The following is an 18710-nucleotide window of genomic DNA, read 5'->3' as shown; positions in this document are numbered from 1 at the left end:
TTGTGGGCAGTCTGAATATTACTGACTACTCCATTGTGCACTATTATAACAGTAATCTCTGGCTTCAGAATTACATTGAATGTCTTACACAGGCAGTCAATGCACATCACCTTCCATTGTCATATCGGATAACTGAGCACGGTGCCATCTCCATTTGCAAGACAGGATGGAATTTACAGCAAAGGAATATACAGTTATAACAGCAAAAGAAAAGAGGATTCTCCTGTGGGTCCAGTTTCTAAAACAATAATGGGGCCAAACAACAACGAGGCCCATGATATCCAGTAATGGTATAATCGACAGCCACATCTGAAGCTGAGCGTGGAGATCACTTTCTCCTAGGGGTTTTAATTCTTGGGGGTTTGGTGGGCCCATACTCCGACACGATAATGCACCCAAAAGGTCTGGCAGACGGCAACACTAGTTAAAGCTGGTTTCGGAGTCTATTTCCTTTGAGTTGATTTACAAAAAAACGTATTAGGCTTTATTGATATGTCCTGTGTATACAATAATAACATCAAAGTTTACAATGCAATAAAGTGGACGTGCGCATGTTCTGTAGGGATAGAGGATGGGCCCCAGAATCATTTTCTCTGGTGGGACCAAGAAACCGCAGTCTGACACTAGTAATCATATTGCAATTAATTAAAGGGGCATTCCCACCTTAGACATTTATGGCATATCCCCTAGACATGGCATAAATGTCTGATAGATGCTTGTCCAATCTCTGAGAATGAAGGTCACTACAGCGCTTGTGGACCAAGGTCACGCGATCCCCGTCCCACTCGGTCACCGCTGCTTTCAGGCAGGGAGTGAATGGGGAGGTGGCCAGGGAAATGTTCAGCTATCTCTATATATTCCTATGGAAGTTACAGCCAAGCACGCTTGTGGCCACCTCTCCATTCATTCTCCGCCTGGATGCGTTGGCCGTCCCACCAGGTGGGATGCGGGGGGTCGGTTAACCCCCATTCTCAATAAAGGTGTAGGCCCCAGAGTTGGGACCTGCATTTATCTATCAGATATTTATTTCATATCCTGTGGATATGCCCTAAATGTCTAGGGTGGGAAAATCCCTTTAATTTTGCTAACAGGGGTGGGGCTCTAACAACTTCTCATTAAAGGAGTTGTCCAGGCATTTTTTTTATTGATGGGCTATCCTTAGGATAGGCCATCAACATCAAATCGACTCTCGGCACCCCACCGACAAGCTGACTGAAGGGGCCGCAATGTTCGTCGCCGCGGCTTCTTTAATTTTTACCAGGCACACCTATAGATAGGCCATCAATAAAAAAAATGCAGTAAAACCCCTTTAAAGTCACTAAATCTACTTCAGTTGCATTCATTTTTTAATTTATTTTCCACCACTTGAAAAAAATAAAAAAAACACTTGTTCTACAAAAAAACAAACAAAAAAAAAACACGGGGACATACAAATCCATCTTGATCGCTAATACATTTTTTATTTTATATTAGAATATTATTTAATAAACTATAAACTAAATAACATATTATTAAATATTTATCACAATACTGAACACATTTTTTTTAAATCATTTTCAGTCTCTTGTATAAAGTGAGATTTTAAACACCTAAAACATTACAGTAAAATATGCACCAGATTGTTAGAACTTTGCTGCCATTCATTTATTAAAAAAAACATTCACCTTCTTTGTTTTGTTGTGTTCGTTTTTTTGATAATTAATTTCTTATATTCCACTACCACAAATTAAAAAAAAAATCTTCTTGATTAGAAGACGTTACAAACATCCCATTTCACATTCCTCCAACAGCACCTCCAAGCAGAATGATGGCTTTGCAATGATAGTAAAGACTTAATTATTATCAAATGACTTCTGCCGTTGGGTCACTATTCTTGTAATTACAAGCAGTTCATGCCTATGCTAATTAAGACTCCGACACAATCATTTTCATGAGGAAAGAGTGGGTGGGCAAATTAAATAAATGGAGATACAATGATGCTAATGATATTTTAACTTTAATTTTCTACATAAAGACAAGCAAAACACTTTCATGCCTATGTCGTTTCATGCCCATAATTTACTTAACTGCTTTGCTGCTGGATACTCGCTCAATTCATTTCAGATCTCATTGTTGGTCCATACAACTAACTACCAGCTTGAACTAGACATAATTGATCGGGGTCCCTGAAATGTCCAAGTGGACCACATGTCTTATACTAGTGTAACATTTAGACCTAATTTTTCTTGAGGAATACAGTAAAAACCTTCACATTGATGGTTCCCAAAACACTTAAAGTCCCGAAATGTAACTGCCTCTGAAATGAAGGCTCTAGGCTTGCGATCTGTCTGATGACTTTCTACCGGCAGGGAAAATAAACAGTTATTATTACTAGAGACCAATTAAGACTAGGTGAACTCAGGCGCTTAGAGATGAAGCCTTTTTACAGCTACGCTTAAGGAGTAGGTGGCCGAGTCTTCCCCTCCGTCCACACCTCCCACCAGTAAAGTTTTCTAGAAAAATGACTCATTAGTGCAAAGTACCTTCTGTAATGACATTTTAAAAGGTTAAGTGCGTACAGTCATTCCTTACAAAGTGCAGCCTCTCCTTTCATTCCAGAGACATTGCTTATAGCAATACTAATTGTTTGTGAGGAGACGACGTTTAACAAGGCAGAGGGAACATGATTACCAGGTTGTGTGAACAAGCCATGTAGGTCAATTATTATTTTACACGACTTGCAGTGTCCTTAGTTGACCCGTTGACCTGTGGCAATTCCACCCAGCAGAGATTCTTTGTACTTGAAGTTAAAAGAAATAAAGTTCAATTGATATTAATTCCAAATGTTCTACGATGATCAAAACAAACCCTCTGCCTCTTCAAACTTAAAGTAGCACTCCAGCATTTAATTTTTTTTTACTATGCAGTGCAGCATAGGCTAATATTAAAGAAAACGTTAGAGGCTTTTGTGTACACATTGTGTATGCCTGTTTTAGTTCATGTGTCATGTATGGATTGTCTGCCATTTTGGTTCCTTTTTACCCTCTGATATGGTTCCCCTAATTCAGCCTACATTTCACATGATGCTTTTGGCTTTGCAGAGACAGAGGGGGCAGAGTCTTATCACTCTGCTCTGAATCCTATCAAAGTGCAGCAAGTTATGGATTAATGGAATAGAACTTCTGTCCCCTAGTACTGCAGAGTTTCAGTGTATTATTCCTATGTGATGCAGCTTCAGCCTGTCCTCTCTGCCTCCTGCTTGTTAAAGGTTTCTCCATGTCAGTTTTTACACATGAGGCAGTGAGGAGCAGCATCTCATAGAAATATACTGGAATCTCTGCAAACTGCACTTACTGATAGTGTAGACAGGCAGTGTGAATCAGGGGAGTTTTATAACTCTGCAGCTAATCATTTTATGGACTCACCTATTATATCACTGCACACCTGCTCCCTTAGATAGGGGATAACTGGTCTCTTCAGGAGCACTATATGCATGGGGGATAAACAGAGAAATAAAAAGGGTGGAGCTGGATGGGGAGGTGTCTCAGAGCTGCCAGAAGGGATTTTATTGGTGATGATGTAATCTTGTAGTTTAAAGAAAGTCAGCCACACAATGGAGAGTCTACACATGAGAGAATGGTCTATCTTTTGGTCAGACGAGATCACATGACACAGCGGCCTATAATGAAAGGGTTCAATATGTATAGATGCAACTGAGCTGTTAAGATACAAATAACACTACTAGAATATTACTGGTGAGGTAGCATGATATGTTCAAAAACATTTGCCGGAGCGCTTCTTTAATAATTCCTTGAAGTCCAAGCTATTTCTTGATTTTTGTTTTTCACTCCTCGCCTTCTATGAGCCATAACTTTTTTATTTTTCCATCAATGGAGTGGTGTGAGGGCTTATTTTTGGAGTATCTACTGGCACCGTTTAAAGTACCTTATAATGTACTGGGAAACAGAAAAAAAAATTGTAGCGTGGAATTGTAAAAAACTGTGATTCCTCCATATTCTTTTGGGTTTAGTTTTTATGTCTTTCACCATGCGTCAAAAACAATAATTTTACTGTATTCTGCTGGTCAATACAATTATGGTGATACAAAATTTATATAGTTTTCTTAATGTTTTACTCCTTTTACAAAGAAAAAACTATTTGTTAGATAAAAAAATGATTTGTGTCGCCACATTCTGTAAGCCATAACTTTTTTATTTGTCGATTGAGCGGCATGAGGGCTTATTTTTTGCGGCGCGAGCTGTGGTTTTTATTGCTAATTTTTTTTGGTACATACGACTTTTTGATCCTTTTTTATTTATTTTTTTTATTGCTAAGTTGACCAAAAAACAGCGATTCCGGTCTTTTATATTTTTTTCTTGTTACGGCGTTGACTATGCAACTTTTACAAATGTAGCAATACCAATTTTGTTTTTTTTATTTTTGACATTACTTTAGATGAAAAATGGGAAAAGGTTTTTTTTTGTAACTTTTAATTTCATTTTTTTCACTACTAAAAACTTTAGTTAACTTTTTTTTACACATTTCATTAGTCCCCCTAGGTGGCTTGAACCAGCGACTATACACTGCAATACTAATGTATTGCAGTGTATAGTAATTTTAACAGAGGCAGAGTGAAGGCAGTCCTGGGGCCTTCATTAGGCCCCTGGGCTGCCATAACAACCATTTCCGAGCCTCAATCGCACTATGGGGACCCCAATGAGCTGTTGGAGGGGGGTGCCCCCTCTCTATAATGCCTCAGATGCTGCAGTCACGATTGACGGGTTAAACTGCCAGGAACAGCGGGATAACTGTTCCTGGCCATTACTCCAGAGTGTCGGCTGTAAAACACAGCCGACACCCATAGTGCATGGAGCGCGCTCAGCCTGTGAGTGCGCTCCATACTTCTCCCCCTTCACCATGACGTGCCGGTATGTCATGGTGCGTCAAGGGGTTAAAGGGGTTGCCTAGTTTAGTAAACCAATCTCCATACACTCTTTTAAGGAATCCAGAGTTAAAAGTATTCTCTGTACTGTACCCTCATCCCAAGACAGTTCATACATTGATTTACGCAAACCCCCGTTTCTATGCCTGAACAAGATGTTCAGTCTGCGAAACCTATTCACTTTCATATGTCCAACTCATAGGCAGGTCCTCAAAACGGTACCCAATATTTAAGTTGTAGTCTGACTAGTAATTTGAGCTGTTAACAATTATACATAAATAATGTCAATGCCACTGGTAAAAATGACACTGTTTTAGGCCTCATGCACACGACTGTGCAGCATTTACAGTTAGCAAATACTGCACGAAGGGCTGCAGAATGTCACCCGCATTTGTGGACCGTGCTCACAGGAATAAGTATAAGAACACGGTCCATAAATGCAAAAAATAGGACATGTCCTAATTTTTGAGGGTCATTTCTAAGGTCAGTATTTTATCAGCAATTATGGATCCATAATTGTGGAGAAAAATTATGGTCGTGTGCATGAGGCCTTAGTCATATTTTCGAGTAAATCAATGTAGCAGATTAATGGAACAAATAACTCTGAATATGGTGTTTTTCATGTAGAAATCATAGTTACAGGTTAGATTCCTGCATTGACTCTGGGGTAATCTATTGAATTTTTTAGTAGCATGTAAATAATACATGTAATAAGCATGTAAACACATAATAAACCGTGACTCCGAATCCAGTATCACGATTGCAGTGGTACATTTTATTACCCAAATGTCACTAATAAAACTGTATATAAATAAGTCAAACCAATGTTCTTCCTATTATATACTAGAGCAGATAAAAAATCCAAGCTATTAGATGTTTTGAAAAAAATATATTTAATGCTAGTGTTTATGAAAATAAATTAATCCTTATAGAGGGAAAAAAATTGCAATATTAACTAATATTATTATTTTGTATTTCTAAATCCAAAAACATCTTTGAAAGAACAGAAAGAAAATGTTATGACACTTCATAACTAAAGGCAAACATCGGCAAATTCACCAATCATAAGATGTGATGATTGTACGTCACTACAGACCAAGGCATTCGAAGCCCACTCAATAAATGAGTTTAAGTAGCCAGCCCTTAACATTGGGAAGGCGGCATTGGAATGGAATAGAGGTTTAATAAACCGAGTCTCCAACAGACCATCTATATTAAGCCAGGTCTAAAACAAAACACAGGGCTGCCAATAGGACTCTACGAGTGGTACCGTTATCTAGCCTGGTCTAAAGAGTCTAAAATAGGGCCCCACACTCGTTTGTCGACTGCCACCAACTTCCCATCAGTGACAGTACATTAAATAAATGTGCCCTATTTAATAGGATTCTTTTGAATACCTTGTATGATGCTGAAACAGTATATAAAGATCATATTATCTCTTTCTATTCCCTCATAAGGACCCAAAAATTGCAAAAATGTCCTCCCCTTCTCTAGGTGTCCACAAAATTAATACAATGGGGTATAAGATGGAGATTGGGGCACATCTGAAGGAACTCAAGGGGTTTTGCCTTTTTGACTGTTTGGGTCCCAGATATTACATATTGAGGCTCTGTCAACACAAACCTGATGTTTATTTGTGTATATATATATATATATATATATATATATATATATATATATACTGTGCAAGCAGAAGCAGCTCCCTGTGGCTGGTACTCATGTGTCGCCATCTGTACTAACAGATTGTACTTTGTGTTAGAGTTGTCAATACTTCTCTGTATTAACTCAACATGTGAGGTTCTATTCACACTTGTCTTAGTTATTTTCTGTCAGGTTTTCGTTGCTTTGTGATAATAGGAAAAGTATAGCACTCTTTACTATTCTATCCAGTGAATATATGGAAAGTTGATGGAGTCATTATAAGTCAATTTAGGGATAACAAATCCTTTAAATGGATTATGCAGAACATAATTTCATCATATCCTTCATGCATCCTACAAAAAAGTGGGAACAAAGACTAAAATGTTTGAGTGTTTTAACAGAAAATTATATTGGGGTTTGCACCCCCATTCATGCCATTACCTTAAGAAACCCCAGATATAGAAGGCACCTGTGTATTCCACTCCTGGGTTAATTTACTTTTGGAAATATGGAAAAGCCTGAGTCAAAGGCCAATAAAAACAAAAAGAAGTCTAACTTCTTACCAAGTGCGGGAACTCCTCGATTGGTCGTTCCCGATAATTGCCCTGTGTAAACAGGGCAGCGATCAGCAGATGAACGAGCAACCGCTCGATCATCTGCTGGTCGTATCGTTTTAAAAACGTAAAATATTATCGTTGTCGGCAGCACATCTCCCTGTGTAAACGGAGACACGCTGCCGACATGATAATAATGTATGGGGACTAGCGATCCTAGTAACAAGCGCTCGTCCAAATCCATAGCTCCATGTGACAGGAGCAAACGAGCGCCGATCAACGATGTCTCATTGATCGGCGCTCGCTTTAGTCATGAAGAAGACCAGCCATAACCTAAATAGTAATTTTATCTATAAAGGGTTTTCCATCAAGGATTTTCCCATGTCTTCAAAACCCTTGTTAGCTGCTTAGAATATAATAATTTTAAGCAAACCCTTAGAACTCTTCAAGAAAGTTCCTAACATCAGTAAATCAATTTACCAATGTCCACTTTCACAGCAGTGGTTGTGTATAGTTCTGGGAGAAATTTATATTAATAGGTCTTTTATTTCTGAAAAACACATTTTTTTCTTTTAATATCTAAAACATGGTTCTTTCAATGACCTGTTTGTTTCTCAAAGCAGTTTTTATAGCTACAAAAGAGGTGAGAAAGGTCCTTTTCAAAGGCAGATAATCCTCATTAGCATTACTTTATCTTCCAGGGCATGTATAATTTAAAATGCAAAAGTTATGTCTCGAGTCCTGTAGGAATTAAGCACACCCTTTTAGAGCTTCAGAGAAGAAACATTTTATTATTGAAAACTAGAGTGAAACCTACACGAAGGGGTCAAGCCGGGAAATAACGGCATGAAAGGGTCTACAGCAGGAAGATGAATACCATGTACTAGAGATAGACCCTCTGGCAGGCATCTCTCCGTATTGTATAATTAGGAGCCGCTAAAAACTACTAAGAAGAATATGCTATACCTGATGGGAAAGGGAAAAAAATCTGAATCAAAGGCAATTTAAGCACTTAATCTAATTATGTCTCAATGCTGAAGTTGTTCTTCAAAACAATAAAACCATTATTGAATGGTCGGATTTTACAACCAAATTCAAAAATATTCCAAAAATCAAACTATGTAAAGTGGCACACCATGTGATGTTGATCTGAAAAGTATTAAACTATTGTTATATTTTGCCAGCACTGCCTAAACATCTGAAGTTTCTGGGATGGACAGGTGTCCCACCCAAATTCGATGAGGGATGTGGCTGGATTAAGCAGAGTTCTTTGGAAAATGCAAGAATGTAGGCAATCACTTTTGTTATAGAGTAGACATTTTTTTCCCTAGATGTGACTATTCACTCCAGATTCTGCCATTAGTCTGCAGTAAGTACAAATTGAGCGTCTAGAAGGACACACTGGTGGACATTTTGCCTAAGGAGGACCTGTCAGCTCTCCTGCATTGTCTGTTTTAGTGAATACTTGTATTTCCCATAAAATCACAATTCTGGAGTTTTAACTGTGTGTTGTGTCGTTCCTCTGTTATTCCTCCTAGAAATGTATGAATAAATTGACAACTGGGTGTTACCATTCCCCTTGTCAAAGGGGTGTGTCCCTCGATCGGAGACTGTGAGCACTGATTGGATATTGTCAATCAGTGTAGGGACGCACCCCCAACTAGTAACACCCAAGTGTCAATTTATTCATAAATCTGTAGAAGGAATAAAAGAGGAACAGAGGAGTTATAAGAACTTGTTATTTTATGGGGAATACAAGTATTGACTATAACAGGTTCTCTTTAATGGAGCCCTATCTAAATTATGAAGAAAAAAACCCAGGATGTTCTAAGAACTTTAATATGTGAGATAACATAGTAATCATGATGGCAGGGATTTTTTCTTAGCTTCCAGTGATCCCATTAAAGAACAATCCAGTCATCATCTCTTCACCGGGAAATGGCATGCCTTTGGCGATCCATATTTCCAACCTATTTGTACCATTTACACCTTTAAGACTTTATATAAATTCATACCCACCAACTCTTTTGCTATAAATTGATATGCCCATCTCTTTCAACTAAAGAAGAACTCAGCGGAAAAAATGTAAAAAGAAAATGAGTATAGTATGGCTTTATTCACAATTGCGCTATGAGCCCCCGTCGGGAGTTTCCTTAAGGTTTCCATCACTTTTGACTGCAATAATAGTCCAGCATACAGTGCTATTCTTGCATCAAAATTACAGAAACCTTGGCCGACCCAATTATAAGTCAATGGGATCTGTTGCACACCGTTTGGATCCATGTTTGACAGATACGGCACAGCGCCTGCTATAATCGGAAGTCATGACGCCAGTATGAGCAGAGCCTAATAACGTTCAAATGTTCTAAGCAATTGTACTTGAATATTACTTTTTCCGTGAGGTTTGTTAAATAGATAAGTACCAATGTCCATTATTCATTTAATAATTTTGTTATGCTCTTTATTTTTTTATTATGTATTATACAGATTTACCATTAGATCAAAATAACATGAGTAAATCTTTAGACATTTCCAGTCTTTATTAAAGAACAAAAATCCAATCAGAGCAGATGTTCTTAAGAATATAATGTTCCACACTCCATACTCCATCATGGTCAATAATAGAATGGTCTTTTATTATTAGACTTTATTGCCTTTGTGTGCTATTTGTGAAATGTGTGTCTTAAATATTAATGTATTTGGACCCGGTGACATGTCATACCTTGGCCAATGAAAAACCACAAAGAGTGAGGTTAGAGTGGTCAAAGGTTAGAATGTCGAATCAATCAGAATATAATAAGAGAGGAGGAGAGTGTTTATTGTTGTGATCATGCTGGTAATTATTATTTGTGAATAATTATACTTTCAATAGAGAATATAAGTTTCTAGCATGAAAAAAATATTAAAACAATCTATTTAGCTAATATTGGCAGCTTAAACAATATTAATCCACGGGGGTCACATTGAGGCCACATTTGCCGTGTACATACTATATATGTGTATTCCGTTTTATTTTATGTGCTATTTATTGGGGATAATATTTTTAAATTGGGTATAAATATTTATGTAAAATAGTTACATTTGTGTATATTCAATTTTTTTTTTGTGGGTCACATTGTGGCCACATTTTTCCATGTACATACCACATATGCGTATTTAGTTTTCTTTTATGCTTTTATCTGCAGCTTGAAGGATGGGGGGGGGGGTAATATTTTTTATTTGAGTATCAACTTACCTATGTTACTTGTCTTCTTGGATGATAACATGGTGCATGAAGGGCTTTATAAACATTTTTAAAGCATCCCGTGTGGGAAGTGAGAAGTCTATATGTGACCAGACCAGGATGGAAAGTTCTCTTCTCCTGCACTACTGTGTGACGAAAGAAGGGACCACAGAATTATGACAATAGTTGTCACTTTTTACACCCCCCCCCCTTTCCTGGCTGTTACCCAAAGGATCCACACTGCTGTTCACAACACACACACTTTGCACCATCTCAAGATGCAGATCACATTACATATGTCAGGCTGAGTACTTGCATTCTATGCTGATGTACCATTACAGCTCTTTTCCGTCCATCTCATCTATCTGTCATCTATCTGTCATCTATCTATCTATCTATCTATCTATCTATCTATCTATCTATCTATCTATCTATCTATCTATCTATCTATCTATCTATCTATCTATCTATCTATCTACCTACAAAAATAGAATCCAGCATCACAGGCTTGAAGGGTTATACCCATCTACAAAAATCTAGCTATTAAGCTCACCCTTCTAAAGTTAATAATTTTTCTAATTACCTGTCTGTAGCCCGGCGATGTCGTTTTCGTGCTATTCTTGATTGAAGTCGCTGTCAGTCTCTCTTTTTTGTAGCTCGTTGTCTAGGGATCCGGCCACCGCTATTTACCTTTAGCGGTGGCCGCGCATGCGCAATTATATCCTCTCCGTCCTTAGTAGAGGATGTAATTTATCTCATGAATGCGCATATCGGCGCATGCACAGTAGATGCAGGGCAAGGCACCAGTCGTGAGAAGTCTGCTGTCCGCTGAAGGTACTACATGCACAACTGTACTTATTATGCTGAAATATTATACAGTGGACAGTTTGAAAAACATTGTGGGGCCCCCCCCATTTTTCATAACCAGCCAGATACAACACAGCAGCAGCAGCTTAGCATTACAAGGGTGGGAAGGGCCACTGTTTTTGGCCCTTTCCAGCCTCATAATACCAGCCTGCGGCCGTCCCAGTGCCCAACCATCACAACAGATGGTCGGGTACTGGATCGTACCTGGCTCTTCCCGGCACCCCTGGTGGTGATGGGTACCAGGGTAATAATGGGGGTTAGTGTTAGCCTCTGCACCGGATAACACTAAGCCCCGCCTTAGTAATGAACGTTGTCAATCAGACAGCCGCCATTACTAAAGCGGTAGTAATTAAAGTTTAAAAGAAAAGACAAAGATATAGATAAAATATTTTATTGAAATAAAGCACCCCCAACACAACCCTCATTAACCATTTTATTGCAGAAAAAAAAAGAGCCATCATCAAAGTAGTCCTTGAAACCGACGTAGTCCAACGACCAAACCTGTAAAAAAACACAAAAAAAAAGTGAATAAAACATGTCGTAGGCTTAGATTCAGGCACATGTGTGATACGGACTGTTATACCATATATAGAAGCCTACCACAAAGTTGGCTTAGATACAGGGCCCCAGCAGACAGTATCATACATGGCCATACATAGATATATACATACAAGCATACATACATACATACAAACATACATACAAACAAACATACATACTTACAAACATGCATACATACATACAAACATACATACAAACAAACATACATACTTACAAACATGCATACATACATACAAACATACATACATGCATGCATACATACATATAAACATAAAAACATACATACATACATACATACATACATACAGACATACAAACATACAGACATACAAACATACAGACATACAAACATACATACATACATACATACATATATACATGCTTACATACATACATACAAACATACATACAAACATACATGACCCCATATAGTACTTAGTCCGTTGTCTATGCTCCCAGGTTTGGTGACTTCGCTCCAATGAAAAGAAAAAAGAAAAAAAAACTCACATAAGACGTTCCCACGAAGATCTGAACGGTCCCGTCACTTTTCTTCTTACTGCTACTTTGCGCCGCTCCCATTCACAATAACAAAGCGGTGGGCGCAGATGACATAATCACGTGCGCGTGATATGATTACGTCATCTGCGCCACAACGCATTGTTACTGTGAATGCTAGCGGCGCCAAGTAGCAGTAAGATGGAAAGTGAAGGGGCCATCTAGATCTTCGTAGGAACGTCTTCGGTGAGTTGTATTTTTTATCTTTTGTGTGGTTCGCCGGGTGTTGATGCAGAACCGGTGCGTTGACTAAACATATTATATGGGGGGGGCAGCTTAGCTAGAGGGGGAGAAGTGGCTTGCCGTAACGAGGTGAAGAGTGTTTCAGAGAAGGGTTGTGTGCTGTTGAAATTCACGGTGTGTTTGTCACAACCAAGCTTACCATGCCTGGTTGAGACGAACATTCTCCCAATGCTGCTAGAACTACAGTATCTAGCAATGTCGGGAGCGCGCACACTGCAGAGCGGCTTGATTGACATCAAGCCGCTCACGCCCCTTTTTATAAAAGATAACCAGCACTAGCTGAGTTATCAAAAAATGGGTAAAAAAAAGTAGTTCGAGAATTAATTTTAAAAAAAATGTAACATCAAATGTTTTATTATTTCATTTCAGCTCATAACGTCTAAAAAAAAATTTTGGACTCAACTTGGGAATAACCCTTTAAATGAAAGGGGGTGCAAGCCTTAGGGAACTGACCACTGTCCATCTAGACAAAAAGCAGTAAATAGGCAGCACTCACAAAAGGCTTATAGTTAAAAAAGAGGGTGCTCTATTGACCCCAAAAGTGCAACGTTTCGGCTCACACAAAGGCTCAGGTTGTGTGAGCCGAAACGTTGCACTTTTGGGGTCAATAAAGCACCCTCTTTTTTAACTATAAGCTTTTGTGAGTGCTGCCTATTTACTGCTTTTTATCTCTCTATCTATCTAAAGTTATATATCTATCTGTTTTGTATCTCATTATAAGATTTGATTGGACAGACTAACTAAAATTTTATTTAAAAACAATGTCATTAATTAAGTACAACCTCTATGTACACAAGACGGACTTCAAAAGCTGGCAAAAATGAAAATATATCAAATAAAAATAAATCATTCCTATTATTCTTCACAAGTATTGAGCCTCACGGGATCATGTTATTTATTTAAAGATGGTGGACAAAGCAAATTTGAACAGAGCGGCTACAATTGTAAGTCATCCGTACTTGTCTTCCTGTTAATAGTGAAACATCAAAACATTACTAATTAATGAGTTCAGCGCATTGACCATCGTTTGTCATCATTAGGTCTTGGGCCAAACTTACCACTTCATAAAGCCCAACTGTCCTATGTAAGAACATCTCAATGGCCATGGTGCCGAGACGCAACAGTCTGTCGCCATGGCAACTGTCAATCATCTCTTCTCTCGTCTCATTCCTTGTAATCAAATTGCATTGTTGTGACATTTTCCCGCTAAGTGTCACTTAATAACATTGCCAATATTAGATACGTCTTATTTGCTGCATTTATAGGTACTTATAAGGCTTAGCCCTATTTAAATCAACCTGTGCTTGTTGGTTTTCATTTCCTTGGCGATAAGGATGGGATTTGTCAAGCCGCGTATGCATCAACGCTTCTTAAAGCAAATCTCAGAGTATAAACATACATACGATCTCCGACTTAAGACAAGGCTGTAAAGAGAAAGCTCTGTGATCTCAGCATTTCTACTCAAATTATTCTCTCTGCTCCGGCGCAGGAGGACGGAATGAGGCTTTGTGTTACCATATGTGATTAAAGTTAAAGACGCAAATAAATGGACTAAAACACATTTATGTGAAACCTGCTCTCTTGAGTAAGTTTGTCAATCAAAGGCCATGCGTCCGCGGAGTGAGCTTTATCTTCCGCTCATGTAATATGGGAGAAGAGATTTACTATTTGAGATTGAATGCTGGATGTGGCTGTATAATGAAGCTGGGTTAGAAAGAATAAACAAAAGAAATGGGACCATCTGTTCCCTGACCCTATAGCAGTTTTTTCCCCCCTCCAACAATCATTAGAAATGTATAAAGGAAACTGAGCCAGGAACATTATGTCCACAAACCTCTCAATATTTTAAGATGTTCAATCTAGAGTGATCAAGTAGGCACTGGTTTGCCGTGTATGTAGCTGGGCCTGGGGCACCTAATAAATACATAATAAAGCTATAAATATATAGAATTCTACGGTGACCACTACATTGCAAAAGATCCCGTTTTCAAAAGTTGTACAAAATTAATATGTGTGTAATGACTTGACTTATTATATATTCAAGCTTGTTACATATTTGAGTTGAATGGTGTAGCTTTCACAATGGCTGCCCCGTGGCAATAATGTTTGTAATGTAGCATTTGTTTGGAGTCATCAGTTATATAGCGAACATAGAAAAAAAAGAATTGGAGATTTTTTTTTCACACAGTAAGAGACCATAAGAATTTTAGACAGCTAGATAAAAGTAGTTATTTTATTACGTTTCTTTTTACCCATTTTTTTCCTGTTATTATTAAACTTTTGGTTAAAAAAAAACAGCAAACTGAAAAATAAGTATAAAAATATAAAAATGTAATATAAAAAAATTAGAAAGTTATATAAATAATATCAAATATACATATAATATGCAGCAATAATAATGATGATTTAATATTTTTTTTTAAATATTTGGGTTTTGTATGAAGTCTCTACCAGTTCCTTTGACCTTCTCTAATAATCTTCTATATTTTTATATTTAGGTATACAGAAAATCCTTTACATGCATACGTTGGATTTATTTTTAAATTATGTGGTATAATTGGCTCTGTAGTATTGTTTTATGTATATCTTCAAGGTTACATAGCGTAGTGTCATTAAGCATCATCTACTGGGCAAAGGGCAATGCAAATTTGGAGAATTTAAAAAAGACATTATAGTGAAATTACCAGTTGTCTCTCAAGTATATAGAATGGTCACTTTAAAGAGCCTCAGATATCACATGTCCTCTAATGTGTCACCATCATGGTCTTCCTTATATTTCCTCTGTCTGGCATTATTTATTTATTGTAAGCAATCCACCAGATAAACATCTAAAGTCACCTGAAGTTGCTTTGAGGGATGTGGAGAAGATGCCATAGCTCAAGTTAGCATAGTCTACCTAGGTCATAATACGTGAAAGAGGGTACCGATATAGAGAACCTCCTCTCCCCAAGTACCATAATGTAGGCAAACAAGGCAGGAAAAACGGCCCTTCTGACCTTCTCTTCTACAATAGATGGGGCGAAGGGACATTAAGCAGCTGTCAGGCCCTCCTTTTTCCATATGAAGGTCTAGTAGTGGCATAAACTAGACTCCGAGTTGGGGAGGTTTCTATTTTAATTGTAAGCAGGTCTTGTTTCTTGACTATATATGTATGACTGATAGATGGAATCAATCAATAACGAGGCAGCTTTATTAATATTGTCTTAAATTCAGACAGCTAAGAACTAGACTAGATGCAGCGGCTATCACAATGGCTTATGCTATATGATAAATTTGGCACATCTTTAGACACTTGTCTAACTTTATGGTTGGCTTACATTAGACTAACTATTTTGGCTAATGAGATGCATTTTAAGTCATGCCCATTTCCGCTATGCCACATCCCCTTTTCCTCTAAGACACACCCCATGTCAAACGAGGCGCTAAATGTTGCTAAATGCAGCGCATGGCATGTGCCACAGAATTCTGGCTCAATTTAAGTAGTAAATCTGCCCTAATGTCCTTTCTATAAACGCCATAAAAACACTTTAAAGTAATGATAACTTTGGGAAGATTCACAGAGCCCTTATAAGCTCTGTAGAAAAATAATTTAGATTCTTAAGTGAGATTTACACTAAGACACCCACTGAAGAATACTCATGTGTTTTTGGCAATATGCTTTATGACTAGGTAACCTTGCTATGTCAAAGCAATCTCCCATAGGGGAAGCACTGTACATTATAGTTAGCATGGAATAAACCAGACCCATGTCTTTATCTAATTAGCATGGGAACTTTCCAGGCACACACTTTCAGGCAGATCCATGACCCCATCATAAGCCAAGGAGTATGAGAGAAAAGGACAGATCACCTTAAGGAATGTGACATTGCCAGAAATTTGTTATGGGCCGCTCATTTCAAATAGATGGCTTGAGATAAACCAGAGTTGGTTTTACTTTGCAGACAAACATATAACGGGGATGTGTACATTAGAGAGCAGTAGTCATGTCCAGAGTTATGTTCAAATCCTTCATAATTAAAATATCACATAGGCCAAGTAATATAAGTAGTATATGGCTTAATATGCTCGGTTACAAGGTCAGGTAAGCCATTTTGGGCCCCATGCTTTTGTCTTGTAACGACTTTTAAAGAAAACGGTTTATTTTAATATTTTTTTCTTGAAGAGATGACATAACTATGATCACACAATACATTTGTTAATATTTGTTGTCTTTACTATGAAAGGGAATAAAGGTTACAAGATCAAGTCATGGATTTAAGTCTCTTTAGAGTGTTCTCTGTCAAGTATCAACCTAGGGTACCTTAGGCCCACCATGCAGCTAAATAAAACAAGTGTATATTTACGGTTTCATGTCACACATAGGTCGTAACGAAGGACTAATAGGTTATATGTGAAGTAACCTAAAAAAGAGATAGACCCTAACAGCAAATCATGTGCTTCAAAGTCAGATGGAGTTGTCTTCTGTAGGACCTAATAAGCCCTGCTGTGCTTTGTCCCAGTTATTGTGTCAGAACCAAGGGCCACTGAAGAATTTTTAGTCTAGAGGTCCTCCAAACTTCCCAATTATTATGTTTTTGTACACCTGGTATGTTAGAAGGACTCAAAAATGTTTGGCCCTTGGTATAGCAATAGGAAGATAAGCCAACTAGTGACTACTGGGAACCTCCATGCTCCTGTGGTGCCCAATGTAGTGACCCAGCAGCTTCTAGAAGCTTTAGTCCAGGCAATAAAGTGTGTATATATATATATATATATATATATATATATATATATATATATCCCTGTCATGCTTTTTCCTTAAACTTGGTCAATGCAATAACAAAAATGGATGTAGTTTATGTGACAAAAGAAACTTAGGTTACAAAAATCTAAGGTTGGGTTTACACACTAGGGCATCCGATCCATTCAATTGCATCTAGCTTTACACACAGAATTTTCAATTTACAATAATTTTTGCTGTGGTAATTGCAATATTAATCTGATATGTTCACATTTATGTCATCAGAGATAGGGCCTGTGTCACCACTAGGAAAACCTTTGGAGGCCCATAGTGATCTGGGTAAATAAGCTTTACACTTGTCAAGCTATGGGTATGGTAGACAGGGGGAGGGGGCTCTATGACTTGCCAAAGGGACTATCACTCCACTGCAAAAGAGCCCACATGCACCTGGGACCGGCCCTGATCAGAGCAGTTCCATTATGGTCATCAACACATTTTAATCAGACTGGCCTTCCAATGTCATTCAGGTCAATGTTATACAGGACTTGTTGGTATCCTGCCACTGTAGTTGTACAATTCTTTACAATCATAGTAATTGGATCTCAAGTTGGATCTTTTTCAAAATTACAATAAGTAAACCCGGTCAATGTCACTCCAAGATTGTCTTTATCAACTATGTTGTAGACCCATGTAATAATATGTGCTTTTACTTACGTTACACGGTCAGTCATCATTAGGGTGAAATAATTTATGAACATTTATTGCATGTGACAATATAATCCTGGTTTCCAAATTCTGTTTATGCCTCCGTTTATCTTCATCAACTGCTCAACTCTGTTCTACAGGCACATTAGCCTTTATGATAATGTCAACAGAGTAGCCTGAATATTGGACAGATTACTTAGTAGATACATCACCCCATAGTGAAACAATACGGAAAAAAAACACCAGAAAGTCCCTATGTTACATCAAGTTGATAAAATTCCTATTCAGTCATTGCTTATATGTTTTACTCAGAGCTGGGTGGCAATCAATATGGTCGTCCTACGGTAACGATGCATATCTATAGAAACTGAAGAAGACATCAGTGGTAGTTTTCAGAAGCCATTCAGGGAACCCTTGGCAATAAAAAAAGATGTCATCTTCTAAGATTTTGTCATTGTCTATGATCATTTTCCATATTTAATTATGTCTATAGAAGAGAAGGAATATTTCCAGATAGGCATCTTGAGAAACAAGGTGACCAGGCTGTGACTACTCACTGTACCCAATCCACAATGCAATGCCAATCAACTCTGCTAAGAGCCGTCAGTATGGAGATGGCAGTCACACTCAAGTTGGCCAAAGACGATAGGAAGCTGATGGTTTCCCGGACATAAGAAAGATATAAAAATGGCAACACCTGGCACATATTACTATAGGGGA

This window comes from Rhinoderma darwinii, chromosome 11, assembly GCF_050947455.1.
Source record: "Rhinoderma darwinii isolate aRhiDar2 chromosome 11, aRhiDar2.hap1, whole genome shotgun sequence".
Classification (NCBI taxonomy): domain Eukaryota; kingdom Metazoa; phylum Chordata; class Amphibia; order Anura; family Rhinodermatidae; genus Rhinoderma; species Rhinoderma darwinii.
Note: the sequence above shows the minus strand (reverse complement) of the source record.